Source organism: Tachypleus tridentatus, chromosome 10 (genome assembly GCF_004210375.1).
Source record: "Tachypleus tridentatus isolate NWPU-2018 chromosome 10, ASM421037v1, whole genome shotgun sequence".
Lineage (NCBI taxonomy): Eukaryota > Metazoa > Arthropoda > Merostomata > Xiphosura > Limulidae > Tachypleus > Tachypleus tridentatus.
In genome coordinates, this window is record NC_134834.1 from 133,313,190 (window position 1) to 133,329,572 (window position 16,383).

General features: G+C 36.9%; 1 pseudogene; it reads right to left on the bottom strand.

The window, feature by feature from the left end:
- Positions 1-2,702: 2,702 nt before the first annotated feature.
- On the bottom strand, positions 2,703-6,063 carry LOC143228511 (zinc finger MYM-type protein 1-like; annotated as a pseudogene).
- Between the last annotated feature and the right edge of the window lie 10,320 nt (positions 6,064-16,383).

Below are 16,383 nucleotides of genomic sequence, written 5' to 3' on the forward strand. Positions count from 1 at the left end.
CACTGGTTGTCTTGACCACAATTACTTTTTCCTTCATGATCATGTTGCCTTGAACATTAATATTTAAAACCTAATTAATGGCAAAACTTTAAAACGCATAATTATGAAGACATTAAATTGGATCTGGCTTCTGTTTGTTGTGGAGTTTCACTTGGGTAAGAACATTTTTAATAATAATAAAGCTTTGTTTAAAGATTTATTCACTCAGTGGAAAGAAAAGGCTAAAATATATTAAATAATATTTTTGGGTAATATTAAGTATATTAATAAATTCATGCTTTATCCATACATTGGTTCTGTAGATCACACCTACTTTTTCTTTCATTAATACCTACTTTTTATTATTATGGTGGGTGTTGGAGAATTCCTTAAGCTTGTTCTAATACGTCTTCTGTAAACTAAGTCATATGAAAATACAGAAATAATGAATGCCATTGTCCATACTTTAACGAGAATGATAAATGCACATTGGGAACGTTGCTCTATTTGATTTTATAAGAAGTACAATCATAGTACGTTTTTGTTCATATTCTATATACATGTTTACTCATAGTTATCCAGACTCCTATTCAGACAAACTAAAAGTAAAGTATACGCAGATCTGAATTGGTAATTTCCTGCATCAGTATAAGAACGTAAGTTGTTTTTTGTACGTAAGTTCTGTTAATCATCGATTTGTCCTCTATTAGGTCTACGGATTTACAACGCTAAAATCAGGGGTTCGATTCCCCTCGGTAGACACGGCAGATAGACTGATGTGGCTTTGCTGTAAGAAAAACGCACACAATCATCGATCTTTGATAAGGTATTAAAATTTGATTGAACAACAATGTCCATGGCGTGTTTTAGTGCACTTTATCTCGTCGCAGGTTTTTAATTGGAATGTTCTTATCACATTAGTTAATTTCATTGTAGTGTACTCTAAATAATCATGCTGACAGCAAGGACAAGTTTTTTTCTTGTTTTTTTTCTTTATAATATAATAGAATTTGGACAGAGAATAGAATTTTGTGGCACGCCAAAACAGTGGAGGTTCAGTCCTTTTTTCTTTTGTTTTAGGTTTTGATTTCTTTTTTCTAATTTATAACACCTATAAAGATCGGTTTTAGGCTTTCAATTATGCTAAAATAACCACCCATTCATTGGTATCACTTCTGTAATAGGTAGATGAATCATTTAAAGTTACGATTTTCACTGCCCAAGTACGAGAAAAAGTACTTGTTGCTTAATAAACATTCCAAATAGGTTAGTTACAACAGAACTTGTCGTACATTAAATCTTCATGTAAACGAGGTTTCTCCCATTGTATTTTGCAGGGGCCGCGGAACGTTTTTGTGAGTGGGGGGGGGCTGACAGGCGGGGTCCAGGGGCAAAGCCCCTGGCGGGGGTTCAGTGGGCGGAGTCCCCTGAAGCTCCTCGATTTTAATCATATTGATAACCCATTCTGAGGCCCTGTTAGCAGTTCTTCTTCTAGTGGGGACTATCAAAAAAAAAAATCGGTTTTCTCTTTCTGTGCCTTCCGGTATGACTTAAATTAATCTTAAATTACTGTGTTTAACTTTGCTACTTTGAATTCTGCAACATCAACTATCATTAGCAGGTCCTTACAAAGAAATTTTCTAAATAGAGACTTAACAAATCTCTGAGATATTCTGATGCTAGATGCTAACCTAAATTTAATGAAGTAAAATGTGTTTCGATGCGATGAATCAAGGTTTGTTGTCAAGGAACTAGGGACGATTCAGATTGTGTTTGCGGGGAAGGGGGGAGAGGATTGAGTATGAATATGCATTTAGGTTGCTTACAAACTTAGGACTGAAAAAAAAAATCGAAATAGAGCTAGCCTTAGTATCTCAGTAAAATTATATACATGAATGACACGTTACTTCATCAATGCATAGCTATATTAATGATCTTTTAAAATGGAAATATAAATCAATAATGCCACATTTGCTCTACTGGCCTATTCACCTTTATATATCAAATTTCATATGAAAACTGATATCATAATTTTACTGACCTCATTATCATATCGCAAAAGTATAAACTGATGTACGTCGATGGATAGAAATACAAATCACTTTTACCAAGGAAGAGTAAAAGTACCGTATGTGATCTAATGATGGGAACAACTTCCTCCAGCAAAGTCGTGTTCCGTGAATACACCGAGCTTCACTTTCCTTCTGTCATTCTTTTGTACAAAGTCATTGGCAATAGAAACGAGGTCTAACGATGCTGTGCGTTCCTTGTGGATGTGGAGAACTGCCAAACTATTAAAACGAGATTGGTTCATTGTTGATCGTAGCCATGTCTTGAGTCTTCTGGCCGTCGAGAAGCTTTTTTCTCCTACAGCATTAGTTGATGGGTTAACAAGCAGGAGTTTGACTAGAATTATCACTTCCGAGATTAGGCATCTTTGAGGTTCTTTCAGTTGCTTCACGGCCAGATAAATGTCGTTGAAGCATTCAAAGTGACGATCTTCAGTCACCACGTAACAGTCCATTGAGAAGAGGTAGTTGTCCCTTGACAGAAAGGATGTCCAGATCATCACCGTATTTGTCCGCCAAGTACTTCAGCTCATCAGGAGTATCCTCTTCTCGAAGAGATTTCAAGAGGAGATCTTCCATATGTCGATACGCCTGGAAGCCTGGCTGATCAAAACGACGGTTGATTGCGTTACTGGCAAGGTCAAGAATCTCAAAGTACTGCCTTCTATAGAATTCCTTGGGAGACGACGGGCGATGGCTCACCGGTTCCTACCTCAAAACGCTTGGGCTCTCTCTTCTGCCTTGGCATTTGAGGTTCGGAAATGTTGAGCTCCATTGCCTTTCGGTGCACTTCTTCCTATATCTTATCAAAATTATCATCGTTCCTCATTTTATCACCTGCTACCAGTTTTGCATTTTGTTGCCCCTGTGCTGCAGACATGCAGGTCTTCTGCAATGTTTTTAACAAATTGTCCGTCAAAGAGTACATGGCGACACCAAGATGAAGAGCGAAGAAGTACTCAAATTTCAACATTTGGGATCTGACAGCTATTATTCGTGCCCTCATTTCATAGTCTAGACGATCTTCCAGACAAACGTCCCACTCCAAGAGAAGCACTTCGTAGTTGGCAATGATGCGGTCGAAGCTTTGGCCGCGAACTGTCCAGCGAGTTGGGCAAATCACCTTTAGACCTGCTGTTTCTAGGTTGATGTCAGCTTTTATTTTTTCGAGCAGACCTTGATGCTTTGGTAAAAATTTTATAAGCTTGCAGATTTCCTATGTGATATCTAGGGTATCAGCTAACAACTTACACCCTTTTGTTACGTCACATACTGCCAAATTTAAGGCATGCTCATGGCAATGTGTATAGTGTGCCTTAGGAGCATCTTTGAGTATTTGTTCAGCAACACCTCTTCGTGATCCAGCCATAGGACATCCGGCATCGTAGCACTGGCCCCGACAGTTGGTCAGGGTCAAGTTCATCCGAATTATCGCGTCCTTGATGGCCAATACGATGGTATCTGTCTTTATGGTGGGGATTTCATAAAATCCGATGAAGTCCTCGTGGGGTTCCAGATTGTCGTCAATCCATCGAATACATATTGTAAGCTGTTCCTTGTTTGCAACGTCAGTGCATTCATCGGCAAGGATGGAGAAATAACGACCGTTTCTGATACAAGACGCCACATCTCGCAACACCTGCAATGCCATTACCTCTAATATTTCGTTCTGAACATCATGTGTAACATACTTGTTGGGTTTTTTCTTAAGCCACTCTATCATTTTAGAACTGTCCTTTGCTCTGAGGTGATAAAGTTGTATGAAGTTCGATTCTTCATCACTGTGTCCTTGCAAAACCAGTCCCTGTCTAGCCAAGAACTGTAAGTTCTCGATGATCTTGGCCATGTTGCTCCTAGATTCTTTCTTCTCTTCTCCCAATGAGAACTCTTCTCCCAATGTTCGCCAATGTCAGAACATGTTTTGGGAAGAACTATTACATTTTCTACTGCCATTTTATGGCACTGCGACATTTGGTGATCTCGAAACTTTTCCCTTGCCTTCTTCCAGTTTGAAAAGCCATCTCGGAGGAAAGCCAATTCCTTGTACTTTGCATTGAGTTTCTGCTCTTTTTCTGCCAGTAAGCAGGTGTGACAAAGAACCGTATCTGAAAACTCTATGTAGTGTAACCAAGGAAATTCTTCGTATCATGACGGCTGAAATGATCGTTTGAATTGCTTGCATTCCCTTTTGGGGTACTGGAAATTTCTTGGTTGATTTGGTTTTGACGGGATTATCAATTCCGCCTGTAAACTGTCATCCATACTTGCTTTGCTACATACAGAAGAATGGATGCCTTCTGAAGCTGTCGATAGACCAACAGTTTCTACTGACGACCCGCTTTGCTGAACCTCTGCCTGCTGTATAGTTTGTTCACATTTCCCTTGTTTAACAGGCAGCTTGGGACCACAGAACTTTTCCATCGATGACTGAATTTTTCTTTTTCTGGGAAGGGGCTTTGGTCTGACCTATTGAAATACGAAAAGAAATGACTGTAGGACGTTTCCCAATTCAAATCGCCCTATTTTTTCATTTGGGTCATTTGTGGCAGAAAGGGTACCCATTATTAGGGATTTTTAAGAAGAACAATTGACCCATTTTAAGGGTTTTTTTTATGGGGTACGTTCTACATTCACATCCATTGTGAAATCCTCCATGATGCGCAGGAAGTCATTACCCCATGTAACGTATCCATCCCGCGCCGGTCCGTACGAAGCTATCTAGTTAGCTGCGTGCGGCCGACCGGCCAGCGAGGGATCGGGGCCGTGCGCACACCCGTGATTTTTAAATGTTGCACTTGAAATTTAAAAATCACGCGTGTGAGCAACGTGTACACATCAAGCATGAGCGACAATAAGGGTGAGAATCGGTACGAGAACTCCGGGCGAGAACTGTAAGAATATCATTTTGAGCGATAAACTTACCCATATTTAGGTCAAAATGGATTGGGGGGGGGGCATATTCAAGGATATTCCGGCAAAAAACATACCCCATGTTTATGGTTTTCTTGGGAAAAAAAGTAACCTATTAGAGTGGCATACACCCATTAGGCGAGTACCTCTTCCCCCCCCCCTTCGTCCGCGCAGTTAGAACGCACACATGAATGTGACCAGGTGGCGGATACGGCAGCTGCACACTGCTAATTCCAAAATATCTTCCGACCATGTGATGGGTGGATACAATCACTGAATCTATTACCAGTGGCAAAATTAACCATGTTTAACTGAGCAGACAAAATGTTCAAGTTTTCCACATATAAGGTCTAGATTTCAGGTTATCAAAAATTTTACAGGACTATGGACATAGGTCGATTATTAAACATGGAACTTGATTAAGGCCAGACGAAACACATGGAATTTCAGTAATATGTTTCAAATCAAATGACTGTGTTGTGTTTTCACTTCATCAAACTAAGCTGTGCGTAAAGCTGTATGCCTGTACATAGATTTGTGAATGCAGTTCATATTCTTGGAATTCACAATGTTCTCGTTTCTTTAATTGTCAAAGACTCCGCATTTTCTGGAAATCTTAACTGTAAAATTGTAATTACATTGGGGAAGGGGGATGGAACGGGATATTGACAATTTAGACCAGTCTCACGTACAGGTCATGTTTCCATTTATGTTTTGAATATCAAATTCAGGGCTGCCACTCTAAACTTTTATTAATAATTTTTAATTAATAATTATAAATAATTACCCATACCCACATGGTTACTGATCTTTATTAAGTGGGATTACCTTGAACATCATTCTCATTGGATTTGCTCAAATTTAACAAAAGTTAACAATTTAGAAAACCCCACATCCCTGCGAGTGTCCAAACTTGATTAAAACCATCCCGCGTGTCAGAGTTGTGCACAGTAGGCCTATTAAATGCTTATTCGTAAATAGATATCCTACAACTTACAAGGCTACAATACATAACATAACTGCCCAAGAATAACCTGACAATTCTTAATCTAAGTTTATTTTGTACCTCACTCTCCTGATCCTCACTGGTAGAAGCATGATCCATATTGAGCTTAAATTCTGTATCAAGGCATCTGAGGGAAATTTTGGAGTCGTAATGAGACGTCTGGTAGGTTTTATAATTAGTCTGAGCCAACTTCGAGTGTAGTTTATCATGCACACATGTACGTTATGTGTATGCATACTGTGTTACGTTTTGTTTCGGTTCTTAGAATGCATATATTCGTGCGTGTTGTGATAGTGAGAGTCACCGAGCAAGTCAGACGTGCCAATATCTCCGCCAATATGCTATTTAGAACGAAACGTTCATCCTCGCCAGTCAGGCCGTTAGTGCCGCCGGTAATCGTCGACGGCCTACTGTCGAACCTCACGCCGCACCAAGTCGCCACGTTGATCGCCCGAGCCAAGCCTGGGGCAACCATTGAAGCGTCCAGGACCCGTATTTTACGCCGAGGCGGAATCCTCATCCAACCAGCCTAACTAAACTAAACTAAACTAACGTGGCAGGGGTTCAGTTTAGAGAGAGAGAAATCAGAAGAGTTCTCTCTCCAACTGGGGTGTTCAGGAACTTTGTAGTTCCTCTTCGTCCCCTTTCGTGGATTGTTATTAAGATTAAGTGGTGTTTTTTATTTTTATTATTATTTTAATAAATTAATTATCGTTATTATTCTTGACTTTTTGGGTGGAGAATGTCTCACTAAATGTTCTTTTGGGTGGAGGCAAAGGCAGCAGTGGAAAGAAAGGCCGGGACCTGTCCCGAAATGAAAAAGTTGGGCAGATGTGAACATGAATGTAATTCATTCAAATTCAGGTCAAATCAAACTGCCCGATTCTAACCAGCCACTACTGCAGACCAAATTTATCTGTGCCAGCCATGGAACACTGAATTTAAAGTAAGTTGTTCCCCCACTAAAAGTCCAGTCAATCTTTATTCTGTATTCCTCAGGGGCGTCGACCCATCAATTCAACCAGAAGAAATTAGACAAACCATAGAACCCCAAATACAAGCCAAGGTATATGCAGTTCATCGAATTTATTCTAAGAACAGTAACCATCCCACGCACTTCATGAAGATAGTGACAACGTCGAAGTACAGTGCTGACTGTATTTTACGTGACGGCTGTTATTATCATATATTTCATTTTAGAGCCGAACGCCCACATCGACGACCACTCAATAATGGTTCAAACAAAGCACCTAGATATCGCAAACAACCAACGGAAATCTTCCAACATGAAACTACCGAAATACCGCCGAGTCCAGACCTAATTAGAAGAAACATGAAGACAGATTCAGACAACTCAACTCAGAAGACAACTCCCACTGTTAGCAACACGCCAAGTTTCCAGCAGTTCAAGAAAGAAAAAGGACAGTTCTTGCCAGACTTCAATCCCAGTTCCACAGAATTCAACAACCAGCCAGACTCAAACCATTACCAAGATAACCATCGTTATCTCGGCAGTTGTGGCCGAGTGGTTAAAACGATGGATTTGAAATACCACCAACATAGTTCATCAGTTTCTTTTATATCTTTTTTTTTTTTTCTTTTCTCTTCCCAGCTACTTCCGGGCACAGTCTGGGTAGATTATTCGGCGCCCAGTCCGTGAAAGTGGGTTTTCTCGGGGTACTCCCGTTTCCCCCCACAGCAAAATCTCTGGCATCGGACCTGTGGGTCCCAGCCTCATTCTGAAAAGGGCCGTTTACCCAGTCACAGGGTATCAAATCACTCATAGTAAATTTTAAAAATCAATTCGCCAGCTGCCAGTGTACTCCGTCCTCGAGCCAAGGTCTGGCTCACTTCACTTTCGCTGCCCTCGTCCAGTTCTTCCGCCCTTCTTCTCACTCACAAATACCCCACTCCATTTTTGAAATATTAAAAATAATGTACAAATTCCACAGATATTTTAAAAAAATTTCTCATGTAAGGGGACGAAGAGGAACTACAACGTTCCTGAACACCCCAGTTGGAGAGAGAACTCTTCTGATTTCTCTCTCTCTAAACTAAACCCCTGCCACGTTAGTTTGCGTTTGCGTAGTTAGCTCACCACCACGCACGCAAGGTCCACGAATAAAAAAAAAAATCGTCACATTCTATTTGAAGTCACGCAACAATACGCGCGCACAGCCCCATGCAACGCATACATGATTGATATAGTGTGTGTCTACATCTCTGTAAGATAACGGTCATAATATGCAATCAAATACAGGGCACGGTATGTAGTACAGATCGATACGCGCGCCGTAGGCCTCGCTCGTTTATTTTTTTTAATGTCGCGCCCCTACGTCACCGCTTGTGTAGGAATTTAAATAGGGTAAAACAAACGATGTTGATACGAGCAGGATTTACCAAGCAACAGAATAATGAAAATTTCATTTTAACCACGAATCAAAATATTATCTATCTGCGACATTTCATTTTTTTTTTTTTGCACTCTTGAAAAAAATGGTTGTTAGCCAAAAGTGTGCGGGGGCTGCAGCACCCCCCCATCCGGTTCCGCGGCCCCTGTTTTGAACATCAAATTCATACAGTTTTGCGGGAATTTCAACAATGTTCTTACTTCTATAGAAATATAATTAACTATTCTAAAACGTTCGAGTTTCGGGATATTTAATACTAGTTATAGGTTCAAACATTCTGCAGACTATCATAGCATTTACAAGACTTTCCGTATTGATTGACCACTATTAGTTTGAATTCGTGTAAGTATATATACATATATAAATATATATTAGTTAATACTAGTTATATCACAGTCGCGTATATAGTATAACAATACATCATTAGTTGAAAGAGTTTTACAAATTATTTCATCACATCTATCATTTTTTGTTCCTTTTTTCTCTTTTCCACTTCTTGTGAGCCTTGCAACAAGTGATTATGGCACTCGACTCGCAGTCTGAGGGTTACGGGCTCAAATCCCAGTTTCCCCACACATACTCGCCCTTTCAGCCGTGATGATCAATCTCACAATTCGTTGGTAAAAGAGCTGGCGGTGAGTGGTGATGACTAGTTGCTATCCCTCTAGTTTTACGCTGCTAAATTAGGAATGGCTAGCGCAGATAGTCCTCGTGTAGATTTGCGAGAAATTAAAAATAAATCAGTCTACTCCATGTGTTCTGGTAACTGACGCACATTAACGATGAATTAGTATACCTCATTTGCAGAACCTACAAACACTATCATTTCTTTGATGTAATTTTCATTAACAGTGTTGATTAGTTGTTGCTTAACATATTTAGTTTTATTATCTTAAATATATTATTATCATACTTTTATTACAGATATTATTTTTGCATTGCTAGCTTAGTACATGGATTTAGGATTAGCCAAAATCTACTAAGCTGTCTAGACCTTGTGAAATACTTGGTTCACAACCAAAAATGTCGTTAACAGTGAGGGTGCTCGGAGGATAAAACAATGTATTCTGACCTGTATAATAACTTAAGAACAATGTATTTAATTAGCTCTATCTATTAGAGGATTCGGTTTTATTTTTTATATAAGTAGGAAGTTTACTCTGATCGTTACTTAATATTTTAATTTTTATGTTAATTCAGTTGTGATGTACCCTATTTAAGAAACAATAATAAACTAATAAATCTCATTTTTTCATGAGCACGTTCATAAATAAAACGTAATGTGAAAGATAGAATAATTTCAAAAAAGAAAATAATTTTTAACCGAGCCTGATATATTACGAGAGAAACGAGGAAGTAATTCTTTGATTAACCTTTCATAGAGTAATGAATAATCGACTTTTGAAAAATAAACTACCCAGACGTGTTTTCCAGTACAAACGATTGGATAAAATATGGAACTAATTTATTTACATACATACAAGGACATTTTAAAACTTCATGAAACATACTTTGTACCAACAGTTTACTTGGTGAACTATGGACTTACGAGTCCAACGTTTGCATCACATTACTGTGAAAACAAGACACTTTGAGTGTATTGTGCGTTATAATGGTGACGTTCACATTCTGCTGCCCCTTCCGGTGGCACAGCAGTATGTTTGCAAATTTAAGTGCTAAAAACCGGGTTTCTGCTTCTATGTGTGGGAGTCCACAGACATACCGTTGTGCCACTAAGGTCCCTTGAATATGCAACGTATTTTTCATCGTTTTTTGAATTTATAAAATATGAGAAAATATTTATTATTACAATTTTAAAAACGACTCGTTATAAACATTCATTGGGTCATTTCCCCTGCATGAGTAAATCCTACACCTAAAGGAGACTTAAGTTGAGGTACTGAGATCTGTAATCCTCATTTCCCATAAATGTGAAGAAAATCATTTGCGTTCGTCATATGCTCTTTTTCGTACGACCAAATTTTAAATTGGCGGGAAGTTGCAAAATGTTACAGTGTTGAATGCACTTGAGAATGATTTGTTTGTTTTTGAGTTTCGCGCAAAGCTACTCGAGGGCTATCTGTGCTAGCCGTCCCTAATTTAGCAGTGTAAGACTAGAGGGAAGGCAGCTAGTCATCACCACCCACCGCCAACTCTTGGACCACTCTTTTACCAACGAATAGTGGGATTGACCGTCACATTATAACGCCCCCACGGCTGGGGGGGCGAGCATGTTTGGCGCGACGGGGATGCGAACCCGCGACCCTCAGATTACGAGTCGCATGCCTTAACACGCTTGGCCATGCCGGGCCCAACATAGGGCTATCTGCTCAGCCCACTGAGGGAAATCGAACCCCTGATTTTAGCGTTGTAAATCCGGAGACATACCGCTGTACTAGCGGTGGGCTGGAGGTAACAGAACTTTATTTGTTCAACAAAACTTTCACGTTTAATAATCCGTGATGACGAAAAAACCCACTTGTATATGTAAAAACGGCCGCCTTCAAACATGTGGTCAGCTATGGGTCAGTTACCTCCTTCTTTCTTTGTAAACCTGGCGATGACTGAAGAAGGTCGAAACGTTGCTCGCTCCTCTACGAAAAGCTTTCTCTATTCATACCAGCCGTTTTTACATGTATATTTCTCACGTTTAATATTTTACAGTCCTGGTATCAGGCTGTTGCTTATTTAAACAGTGCTGATTTAGTGCTCTGCTGTCCAATTCACATAAAAACATGGACACTTTGTATAACGGAGTTATTGACTAAATAACATACAAAGTTTCCCCAAAGTAACCACTTGGGTCTTTTGTATTAGGCCTTATTAAGAAGTTCGTAATTTTCGTACGCTTTCTTCAAATGAACCGAATGAATAGTAGGAAATATCCATGTATGTTACCATTGATAACATAAAATAAATACACACTAAAAACACACGGTAATATTATTGAACACTGGATCTCTCCGTCAATCATAGACAAATGTTTTTTGGTGACACGTAAAGAAAAAATAAAATTCCGATGGTGTTGAAAAGTTCGGGATCTGCTATATCCAAATATGAAATACATATGATAGTTACGTTTTTCAATTAGAAGTTATGATAAGTTTAAAAAGACAGATAGTTTTTTATTTCTCAAATCAAATTGTGCAACTTTTCTCCATCACGTTTTTAAGATTTTGAGACCTTGTTCATGATCTTGTAATAGAATGGAAGGCTACTACTACTACTATCAATACTGTCTTTGTCAGCACAACGCCTATTTCAGAGTGCCTACACAATACATATAGGATTAACGAAGAGCACACAAGACCACTCATGTAACAGACCTGTAGACTACAGTCACTACACAACACAAAGTACTGTTAATAATTACGATGTTTCTGCTGGTAATATGATCAATCATTATTCGGTCAAGTTTTGTTCGATTTGGACTCTAATCATAACCATTACATTACCTATGAATTTCACAAAAATTAGATAAATTTCGAAATTTTATACTTCCGATTCCAAGCACCTGGTTGAGGGAGAGATTCAGTGTCAAGTTTAACCGAGCTAGTTTGCCTCGCTCCGTAATTTCATGCTGTTTTTTATTATATTTAGTTATGTTATTAACTAATGTTCAATTTACTTGGTGATTCTTTAAATTAAGTTTCGTTTTTGTATGGTATTCAATTTTGACATTATGTTTAAATTTTTTTTATCTTGTTTGAAGCTACTTCCAGTTCTATTTTCCATCTTATTTAATTATCATACATAATGTTTAAGATTTCATTACTTATTTGTATTCGCTGTATTTTTTACAAATTTTACTATATTTTTCTATGTAATGTAACTCATCTTGTAAATTCAATTATACAATTATTTATGTATTTAGAATTAATTTATTCCATACTTTACTTAATTTTGCATAATGTTCTGTCGTAATTTTTGTTTAGCTGTTTTTTGTATCGTTATATTTCACCCTGCACTTTACTATTATTTATAAGTTTGTATTATTTTACACCCTTGTGCAAGTTAATTGAGACAAGACAGAAAATTACGATTTTTTCATTTTTTTGCGCTTTATTTCTGATAATTTAAAAATTACTCACAAATTAATACATGATATGCCCGCCTTTATTTTTTTAGAAGATCATTAATCCGCTTTGGCATCGAGTCCACGAGTTGACTACAATTTTTACTAATTTTTGGATCGCAGTACCACACCTCAATTATGGCCTCAATTAGCTTATCTTTCGAAGTACAGTCTTTTCCCCGAAGCCTTTCTTTACAAATCGCTCAAAGATTTTCCATAGGATTTAAGTCCAGAAAGTTTCTAGGCCAGTCCATTCGCGTTGTAGTCATAAAATTCTTCACAAGTTTCGATGTGTGGCACGGAGCCAGATCTTGCTGAAAAACGCCAGATCCATCTGGAAATCTCTTTTTCAATTCTGGAACGACTCTTCTCTGCAAAACTTCGATGTACTGTGGTTCTGGCATCATACCTTCTACGATATGCAAGCCTCCGACGCTATAGTAGCTAAAAAAGCCCCAAAACATCTTATTCAAGGGATGTGTTACGAACTGACTGATGCGAGATTCTCGAAGTTTCTCACCTGGAGATCTGCAAACATGTAGACTTCTTTGACCCTGTACGAAGAAACGAGTCTCGTCACTGAATAACACCTTCCTCCATTGTTCCTGCGTCCAATTCTTGTATTTCAGATCCCATTAATACCGTTTTTTCTTCATTGAATTAGTAAGAAGTTGTTTTTTGACTGGTCTCCTTGCCCTTCTAACGCAATTTCGAATGACGTAATATTCCTAAAAATTTCGTCATATATCCCAAAAATAGATCGACCGTACTGCAAAACACCGCTAATGACGCCGTATGAGTGAAAAAATGACCATTAAAGGAAATCAGCCTACACCGGCCGCCATGCTAAAAATATTGTAAAATGACCATTTGTTTCAATTAATTTGCACAAGGGTGTACGAGTTTATTTAGTTTTATTGGCTGCTGGAATTTCTATGTTTTATAGTTTCCTTTTGTAATTCATTGCATACCATAGCATCATGCGTATTATCCATGGAAGTGATTGAGGGAAACTGTGGCTATATCCTGACACTTTCTCCAAGCAATATGCCATCTCTAAATTATCCACAGATATAGCAATTGCTCTCAAAGTTACGGACGCAAGCAGACTAAAGTAATTAAACAATTAAGAACTTATTCAGACCCCACAATGCCTCAAATGAACAATACATTTTTAAGCTTTGGTTTCAACAAATTTGATTCTTTAATTAAGTTATACCTTAGATAAAATTATTGAAACAAAACTTTATAAAATATGAAATATTTTGTTTCAGTTCACAGTGCCCATGCAAGTTTTACAGATGTTATCAATAACAACGATACAATTTTTACTTCTTACTATACTAGCCTTTGCTGAGTTAAAAACTTGATATAACCATGAAACCACAAAATTATAATTACCTTGAGCAAACGTGGTATCATCATATAAGATGCTACTACCGTAAGTACAATTTAGGAAGTTTTATAAACACATAAAGGAAGTGAATAAGCATATTTGTTTCAGTACAAAGCTCTACCTGTATGTATTCTGTTTAACGTGGAGAATAGAATCCGGAATTTTAGAGGAATAAGCCCATAACCTAGTAATAATCCACGGTGCTTTAAATCACGTTTACAATGTTCTACGAAGATTATAAGCTATTCAGTAGCAAAAAGACCAGTAGCTTTTATTAGGGAAAAGCAGAAATTTTAACTAAGAAGGAGTTTATCCAACTGGTGGTTGAACACGTGCATGACAGTATGTAACTCTTGTCGATTTATTTTATGTAGTTGGCTTTATTAATTTGCAAGTTTAATTTTTTGGCTTTTATTCTGTTATTTTGATCACAGTTATTAGTACTTATTACTCCAAACTATAATGCATTTATCCCTATTTTCAAACGTATGTTATATACGGCTCTAATTCTATTAAATTTCAAACAATAATGATCGACAATTCTTCAAACCAACTGAATATTGAGATATTTTATATAACACAAAAATCTTTGTACAATGTTATTAATGTTTCCCGACTACTATAAAATTTGAAAAAAATGTAAATGCTCTAGTTTTCAGTACACACAAGAAGTGATTGATAGGTTGGACATATATGTGCAAAAAACATGAAACTATATGAATATTTATATACCAAAAAATGAGCTGATTACATAAAAATCGGTGTCCTCTTAGTGGCTCATCTGAGGGCTTATTATACCACACATCGAATCTTAATTCCTGTGATGAGCATAATCATTCCATTCTGTAGTTTTGTACTTAAGATAAACAAACACATATTTGTTTGTTAACATTTCCATACATATTTGTTATTACAAGCAGTTTGATTTGTTTGTTTCTAAAACGGTCTTTAAAACTACTGACTTACATTCAGATTATTCTAGTTGAATTTGCTTGTGATAATCACAGTATTGCAGAAACTTAAAATGACTCAAATTTAGCTCGTTCTGAATGCTTTTACATAGCAATTGTAACGGATTTACTATTATACGTTTGTTTTAATACTTATGTATGATTCAGTTTGGTGCATATGACGTACATTATTGGATGTGTATACCATGAGCATTGGAAGCTATATTTCTAATTAACGTTCAGTTATTGGAAAGTTATAGAATTTCACCATGAACGTTTATACATTACGAACCAACCATTCAACTTCAGTACATTAACTTAGGACGTTAGTATCTCCAGGACGAAACTAAATATCTTCGCCGGAAAAAAAATCAACTTGTAGTCGGTGTGAGGCCAGCCATGCTAGCTTAAAGCGAGCCTTGAAACTATCAACTTAGAATTAAATTTACTCGTTCTGGACCTGGATTGCCGATAAAATATTCAGTTCTATACCGGATATAAGATTCAATATTGTCTGCAAGTTTGTAAAACTGTTGTATATAAATGATTATTTGTAATAATCGTTATTATAAATTGTATTGTTGTATTAAGAAAGAAAAGTTTGTGTATTAATCTTGTTAGCAAATGTCGTAAATCTGATACACATTAACATTTAATTAACTTCTGAATTCAAATTTCTAGTTATTTGAAATAGTAATAAGTTGCGTACGTAATATAAAAAATCGGAGACTCGTCTAAAATAAATTATAATATGTAACACTATGTTTTTATTGTCAGATATAATTTATTTTGATTCTATAAAAAATTAATTTTACGTTCACTGCAAAATTTCTTCCCCTAGTCGCATGTATTTTGTAAGGCTAACAGGAAATTAAATAAGTCTATCACAGAAAGTAACATAATAATAACCGTGGGTTTTGAATCCCAAGTTTCATAACTTACAACAGAATCAATAAACAAATGTATTGTTTTTGTAACAAAATGTTTTTTTTCTTTCCTAGAGAATCAAATATCCTCTTTCAGTCTTTAATAAATTATTATTTTTTAACCATTGTTGAAAGTCACCACAGTATAAAGCGCATTACCCGTTCACATGGTTCGTACTTAATTGCTCATATCACTTTTAAGCACTTTGTAAGCACTCCCCAGAATGTTTTTCAAGCACTTTTTTTTAGAAGTTAAAATCTACACCAAAATCAATTGGATTCCACTAAAATTTTATAAAATTCCTACTATTTATTTGTTCAACATATTAGTGTAAAGAGAAAAGAAAGACTATTTATTAAATGCAAATCCACAGCATGCATTAAAGTTCGATATGTCAATATATTATGCTATGATGATATTTCAAGTACTTTTACAAACAAAGGCCTCTTTTAAAGCACTTTCGAGCCCTTGAAATTCTTTTCTTAATTTCAAAACCTTTTAAGGATGTCTATGTACCCTGTACCAACCTTACGGTACAACAACAACAACAGATGTTATTTCATTACTATCTAATATTTCAGAATATATTTTGAAATCATATCTTGCAGTTATATCATTTCTTTACAGAAACTGTGTAGACATTCACATGCAGCAGGAATA